The sequence below is a fragment of the Schistocerca gregaria genome, chromosome 2 (genome assembly GCF_023897955.1).
Source record: "Schistocerca gregaria isolate iqSchGreg1 chromosome 2, iqSchGreg1.2, whole genome shotgun sequence".
Classification (NCBI taxonomy): Eukaryota; Metazoa; Arthropoda; class Insecta; order Orthoptera; family Acrididae; genus Schistocerca; species Schistocerca gregaria.
The window spans coordinates 850,546,795-850,554,757 of record NC_064921.1 but is presented as its reverse complement, the minus strand read 5'-3'; the positions used below and the strand labels follow the sequence as shown (position 1 = coordinate 850,554,757).

Genomic DNA, 7,963 nt, shown 5'->3' with positions numbered 1-7,963 from the left:
GGAACGTGGGTCTCACGGGGAACGTGCAAGGGATAAGTCCCTGCTGGTGCACTATCCTCTGTGCCCTTGGTGGCTCAGATGGTGGCCGGAACGGCAGCTCAGCGTGTTCGGTCACTGAGTCAACGGCTCAAGACTGAAGTTGAACGGGTGTCATGTGACACACGATCCGAGCAAAATCGAACAATATAACAAAAAAAGGATGGATAGAGCGTGTGTCATGTAAGCAGGAGATCCCGGGTTCGCGTCCCGGTCGGGGCACACATTTTCAATACGTCCACAATGATGCATATCAACGCCTGTTTGCAGTTAGGGTGCCGATTTAATTATCATTTCATTTCTCAAGAGTGTTCCTCGAAAGTAAATTCGCCTACTCTCCAGGGATTCCTATCTGGAGTTCCCGGAGGATCTCCTTGCTGTAATCAAGTTAAAACTGTTCTTGTTTTGTTTTGTTTCTTTTTCTTTTTCCTTCGTTCTTTGTGTAAAGATATGATTTAGTAAAGAAAATTTGGGTGATTTCCTAGCCAACGGCCTTGCCGCAGTGGTAGCACCGGTTCTTGTCAGATCACCGACGTTAAGCGTTGTCGGGCTGGGCTAGGACTTGGGTGGGTGACCATCCGGTCTGCCGAGCGCTGTTGGCAAGAGGGGTGCACTCAGCCCTTGTGAGGCAAACTGAGGAGTTACTTGATTGAGAATTAGCGGCTCCGGTCTCGGAAACTGACATACGGCTGACCTCATGACCACATACCCCTCCTTATCCGCATCCAGTGGGCTGAAGATGATACGGCGGCCGGTCGGTACCTTTGTGCCTTCATGGTCTGTTCTGGAGGAGTTTAGGGTGATTTCCTAATAGTGACGCAATTCAGAAGCGTGCACTCATTTACTTGTGACGCAATACGGTAGATTTTTGTTGTGCTGTACTTTGCAATAAACCGGCGGAGATCGTCAGACCGGTAAATAAAATAATGAATCATACCTCAATTTTAACACATAATTGCAATGAAAAAATCTTGCCTGCCACAAACGAGACTCGAACCCCGAGTTCCACGCGCCAAAGTCGCGCAAGTATGCCGGGAGCCACACCGACGTCAACAGTTGACTTGGAATGGTTAGGTGCGACAGATCTATTGGATCGAACGTCGCACATTCGGTAACATCCCGTGACGTCACATGTGCAACAATTGTCATACACTTTTGTGTTCCCACGTGTCTTACAGTGAATTACTTGTTTCAGCATTATCTACGTCGTTTCGGAGGTTTTTTACGTTAGTAAGAACCAACCTGCATATCGGTAAACTAAAACCTATTTGAGAAACGGACCGCCTTACTTGTGACGAGTAGTACGGTGTATTCGGTGGTGTATGCCCTCTTACTGTGCACTGTGCATGTCTGAATGGTTGCTACTTGCAGGGCTCTGTTGGTTGCGCTGACAGCAGCTGCAACGGTGCAACGATCTGCTGCGTCAGTCACCTGCCCACGCAGTACGTTAGCACAATACGATTAGTGATTCCGTGCAGTGTGAACACATCAGGCTGTAAACGGAGTACTGGAGGCCAATTATACCACGAGGAAATGCCAGACACGATTTTCTGTTATGTGTTAGCCGAGGCCACTGAAATGTACGCCGAGCGACATCCACAACGTGTAATTTGTTAGCAGAGAATCTTCGGCAGGCTGTCCACCCAGATAGCTGAGTGGATCACTTGTGGCGGTCATCTCATTAACTGGAAATGGGTGCAGCAGAGGCTGGGCCTGATCACCCGCAACAGCCCTGCCAGCCACTGCACTGACATCCTGCTCTGGCCGGACACGAAACATTTTCCTGCTGCCAAGAACAACACTGTGATGTGGCTGTTGGGGTAGTGTGTAACATATACCATCATCCACAATAGTGAAGATAATCTCATTACTTTCGAGGCATATATGAGAACGGCAGGGTGGAAGATGAAACGTTACCCAAATGTTAAGACGATGTTTGGTAACATGTTAGACGTAATTTTTGAAAAACAAGGCATAGGGTAATTCTGGACGCCGGTATGGGCACAAAACACGTGTACGACGATGTAGCGGACAAAATACACAACGAATAAGGTTCAAAAATGGCTCTGAGCACTATGGGACTTAACATCTGAGGTCATCAGTCTCCTAGAACTTAGAACTACTTAAACCTAACTAACCTAAGGACACCACACACATCCATGGCCGAGGCAGGATTCGAATCTGCGACCGTAGCAGCTGCGTGGTTCCGTACTGAAGCGTCTAGAAGCGCTCGGCCACAGCGGCCGGAAACGATAAACATGTTTCACACTGAAACGCCGGAAATGCATATCCTCCTACTTCCATCTATTGTACTAGAATTTTTTTCTTATTTTGTTACCTGAAGATATGACATTTCTGTGTCTTTATATATTGTAATTGTTTTACTATTGTATTTACTATTTACTATTGTATTTACTATGTATAATTGGTTTGTTTTGTAAATATTATTTTTATTTTAACGCTGGGTCTTGACAAGGGAAAAGTATGCTATCGAACGATTACATCGATAGGTCGTGTGCAGAACCAAAGTGTTTAGGATCTCTGGTAGTGTTAACTCTGCCGCGTGGAACACGGGCAGAGCAGGGGTAGTCTGGCTGGAGTAGGGCGGTGGAGCAGGTGTGTTATGTGACGCACCCGCGAGTTGCCGCGCTTTCGACGTTTGGCAGCATGTAATTGCGCTCGACTTGCTATGATAGTTTTTGGCACGGTGTCGCGGACGGGAAACATAAGCTCGCACACATCAAGAGCCCGTTTCGCGCCTGGTGACCGTGTCGAGAAGAAGGCGCGCCAACATCCAGTTTCTGCAACAGCTACGGCCAACAATGAGTGATTGTCGCCACCTCCTCGATCGACAACTTCAAAAGTTCAATCAACCAACAAGGAAGACTGAAAGCACGTAAAGTTTTAGAACTATATGGCAGACCTCAGCTTTTCAAACTATTCCATAGGCATCACTAAAATACAGCAACTTAGCATGAACCTTTGTTGCTCGTTGTCCCAATTGCATTACCAAGCAGGGCCCCTTCCTTTTCCGAAATTAAAGTAATATCATTCGGTTTCACTGCTTCAATTTCCAAGTTCAGTTAAAGTATTCATAGCTGGCTACAATATTTAGATTATGCAAGCACAAATTAAGAGTGCGAGTTTTGTTACCATATTTTAGCTTACCTGTGACTGCAGCTCAGCTTGGTACGTACTAAACTTTACTATTGTTAATTGTACAGAATCATTTAATTCAAGTTAAAAGTTAAATCTCTTATTTCTAAATTGCTTAGATTCAAGTAGCTTTTGAAATGATTGTTGAGGTAGCCCAAGACTAACCTTATTTTATTGAATTTCGTAGTGCTTCAGAAACAAAGTTCACTATTAATTTCAGTCACTAAATTAACTTTCAATTTTCCGTTTTTATTAATTCTTTTGCTAAATTAAGTCAGAGTGTAGTGAAATTTATTAGTTCTGACAAACATTCAGTTTTCACACAACACGTGTCAACCTTCAGTTGCCACGCTTTTAGTGCTAATTATATGTGCATTAACCTTTCTTTTTCAGTTATTATAGTAGTTGTCCACAGGACTGACGTCCGTAATTTTCCCCAAATCTCAAATATTTAATTAACGCCAGTTAATTGTTAACGTAACGACCGCACATTTACTTTCTATATTAACTTTATACCATTTCAAAATTAATTTCCACCAGTTTCATTTGCATTTTTCCTTTCATGTAGATATAACTCTTTCCTCTCTCTTTACCGACGGATTAACTTCGGTGACGATTCCTTTTCCCAAATTTCCATTAGGTACACGCGGTTTAATTTTTACTGTCACTAAGGTCGATAAGTGAGGGGGAGGTTACAACACGTTAACAAAGACATCAGCAGAAAGAGGTTATAGAATAAATATCTTATGACACACTCTAGGACAAAAAAACGACTGACAACGAAAAATATTATCAGAATGTGTCGGAAATTGGTAGATGTGACGTACGTGTACAGGTAAACAAATGATTGCAATTTCAGAAAAATTAGATGATTTATTCAAGAGAAAGAGCTTCACAAGTTAAGCAAGTCGGTAACATGTTGGTCAAACTCTGACCATTATGCATTCGTCTTGGCACTGGTTGACAGAGTTGTTGGATGCCCTCCTGAAGGATATCGTGCCGTATTCTGTCCAATTGGCACCTTAGATCGACAAAATTCCGAAGAGGTTGGAGGGCCCTGCCGATAGTGGTCCAAATATTCTCATTTGGAGAGAGATCCGATGACCTTGTTGGCCAAGGTAAGGTTTGGCAAGCCCGAAGACAGCATTATCTCGCTGAAATAAAAGCCCAGGATGGCTTACCATGAATAGCAACAAAACGGGGCGTATAATACCGTCGACATACAGCTGTGCCGCAAGGGTCCGCGGAAGGCAGCGAAAGGCGTCCTGCTATGAAAGGATATGACACCCCAGACCATCACTCCTGGCTGTCGGATCTTGTCAGGTTGGTATCCCACGGCTGTCCTGGGCCTCTCATCGAGGCTCAGTTCGAAGCAGCACTCATCACTAAAGACAATTATATTCCAGCCAATGAGATTAGAGGTGGAAGGATTGCGTGGAGACGCCCTGGACGGCAGTGGGATACGAATTCTACAGTCGCCTGTGATACAGAGTGATTTACTGCTGAAGGTACGGCCGGCCGTTGTGGCCGAGTGGCTCTAGGCCCTTCAGTCTGGAACCGCGAGACCGCTACGGTCGCAGGTTCGAATCCTGCCTCGGGCATGGATGTGTGTGATGTCCTTAGGTTAGTTACGTTTAAGTAGTTCTAAGTTCTGGGGGACTTATAACCTCAGATATTAAGTCCCATAGTGCTCAGAGCCATTTGAACCATGTTTTTGCTGAAGGTACGAGAGCGTGTGTGGCTAGGAGATTCATTTAAGGGCGTTAGAACGCCAAGCGGGCTGACTTAAGCAGGAGAGGCACCGCAGGAGGTTTTAATTTCCACTGTCTATACTTTTACAGATAAATTCATAAAACTTTGTCAGCATGACCAGGAAGGATTCAGAATTTACATTCATAGCAGTGGAACTCAAAAACATTAGAGAATAACACTTTTACGAGAGATTTCATCACGTTTGCACTTACTATTGCTTGCATTTCTTACTATGGGTACACTTTTCTTCATAAGTAGGAGATTTTTTCTTTAATCTTATGGGACTTAACTGCTAAGGTCATCAGTCCCTAAGCTTACACACTACTTAACCTAAATTATCCTAAGGAAAAACACACACATCCATGCCCGAGGGAGGACTCGAACCTCCGCCGGGACCAGCCGCACAGTCCATGACTGCAGCGCTTTAGGAGAGATTCTTCGATGAATTTTACGCAGCATACAAACCTACTTACAGATGTATGAAACTCTAAAATTTCCCAAACCTATTAAAAACAGTGGTAAAAACTGGGATAATTAACTATAAAAAAATGGCTCTGAGCACTATGGGACTAAACTGCTGCGGTCATCAGTCCCCTAGAACTTAGAACTAATTAAACCTAACTAACCTAAGGACATTACACACATCCATGCCCGAGGCAGGATTCGAACCTGCGACCGTAGCGGTCGCGCGGTTCCAGTAACTATAAAATTTGAATTTTTTCTAAACATGAAATTTAAAGTGTAACTGCTGATTCATTGTTTCATGAAGTAAATAAATTCTAGAGTTTCAAACACCTGGAAGTGAGTTTTGTATGCTGTGCAAAATTGATCGAAGAATCTCTCTTACTTATGAAGAAAAGTGTACCTATAGCAAGAAATGCAGCCAACAGTAAGTGAAAAAATGATGAAGTTTTGCATGTAAAAAAATAATTTGTTACGTTTTTGAACTTCCACTGCTATGGGTGTGAATCCTGAATCCTTCCTGGTAATGGTGACAGCTTTTTATGAATTTACTTGTAAAAGTATAGACAGTCGAAATTAAAATGTCCTCCTGCTCCAAATCGCCCGTTTACGTCCTCCGCCCCCCCCCCCCCCACCCCCACCCCCGGCATTCATACAGTGTGTTCCCCTTCATGTATCTCGTGATAAAATCCTGAAGGTAAAATTGGACTCGATCTGACACGGAGGTTTAACACAGGTAATTCTTCCCTGAAAGATGTACACAAAGTAATCTCTGCCACGCATCGTAACATGGTTTGCGGAGTTCAGATGTAGTAGATGCAAATGATACTTATGTGGGTAAACAGTTCTTTGGAATTATGGAAGTCCCTTGTGGGTTGGGACTCTTCGCACCTTGCGATAGGGCGATGTGATTCTACACAGAAGAGACCGTGTTGAACCAACCGAGGGCGCTCAGCTGCGAGTATTTGTTTTTTCTCCGCGTCATAACCCACCTGTTGGTCAGGCAGGCTATGCTCCCTGCCGTCACCCTCTGCCGCTCCGCTACTCTCACCTGCAGGGCTCGGTGGCTAGCCTCGCGCCAGTAGCTGTGGTTTCCCGGCCTGCTCTTTTTCTGTCTGCGAGTAGCTCAGCAGACGCTTCTGTTTGCGCTCGCGTTATGAGTATAGGCCACTGTGACGAAGGGCAGCCAGCCGCCACAGTACAGGGTGCAAAACTCAGATTGTCGTTTCAAAAAATCGAAACTTGGAATTTAATGGAGATACGCGGGGCCTTCAGTAAGAAAGTTTCGGTTGAAAAAAATGCTGAATTTTGTTTGGGACGTTGTGGAATATACCCGCTTCAGCTTTGAACCGCAAAATTACTACTGGTTCACCAAAGGTTATTAATCTCAATGAATACACAATATGTAAAGTGGAAGTAGGTACCAAGGAATAACTGGTGAAATTTCCCCCCAGTTTCAGTAACACTCTTTATTCAAATTTGGTGCAAGACTTTACGATTTTTAGAAAAAGACCTACAATCATTCACGTCAGTAAAAGGCAAGTAAAAGCAAGCAACTTAACGTATACAACGCGACGCTGTATAATATTTCAAGCTCAGCTAAATTACAGGTGAATTTGACTCCATTCATTAAATAGCGCAGAATCTAACTTGTCTGCAACATATAAGGGCAATCCTGCTTACATAACCTCTCAAAATAGAAAAAGTCATGAGTCATGCACACGTGGGGGGGGGGGGGGAGGGACACTCACAGTTAATAACATTAACATTTCCAAAATATATAAAAAAAAAACAAATTTTACAAATTTCTGCCAGTTAACTTACGGCAAACACACACGCTCGCCAGGTAGGACTTGCCAACTTTTACAACATTTTCCTTTCAAGGCAACAATTTCTACCCGTAATGAAATGGCAAACTTTTGCATGGCAAGAAAACACACTAATAACCAACTACCTGTATAAAACACATAAGCACGTTGAGTAAAAGCCTTAAAAGGTATTGAATTGAAAAAACACAACAGTTTTTGCTGACTAGAAACAATATAAAAAATTCCACTACGGCGTACATTAACAATCTTCCTTATTATAGCCAAATATACATAAACACACATTTACGTATGTTACAGCTTCCAGATGTACAGGAATTTGTTATGCAATTGCCTAGTTATTAACACGAGGCAAAAGGAATTTTTCTTCTTTCTTAGAGTACCTTTTACACATGAGTCTAGTAATAATAGTCATGGCAGGCGAGAGAATGGATCAGGTCTTAGCGCCTTGCATTTTAAACAGTACAGTCATTGGTGCCTCAGACTTTCAGAGACATGGCAGAGGCTAACAGTCGAATAAACCCGTAGGTAAGCTGGGAGAGGAAAGAAGCAATCCAAACCACAGATTTACTCTGACTCCCCCCCGCCCCCCTTTTGTCCTCAAAAGGGGACAAACGGACCACCCTTTCTAATACTACCACCTTCACGCGGGTGGGCAGACGAGAATGAATGGCAGGAAACCGCCCCCCCCCCCCCCAAAAAAAAAAAAAAATACGGCTGGTATAATTAAC

General features: G+C 43.6%; 1 pseudogene; it reads left to right on the top strand.

Moving 5' to 3' along the window:
* The first annotated feature begins 520 nt into the window (after positions 1–520).
* On the top strand, positions 521–638 carry LOC126337178 (5S ribosomal RNA; annotated as a pseudogene).
* Positions 639–7,963: the final 7,325 nt, after the last annotated feature.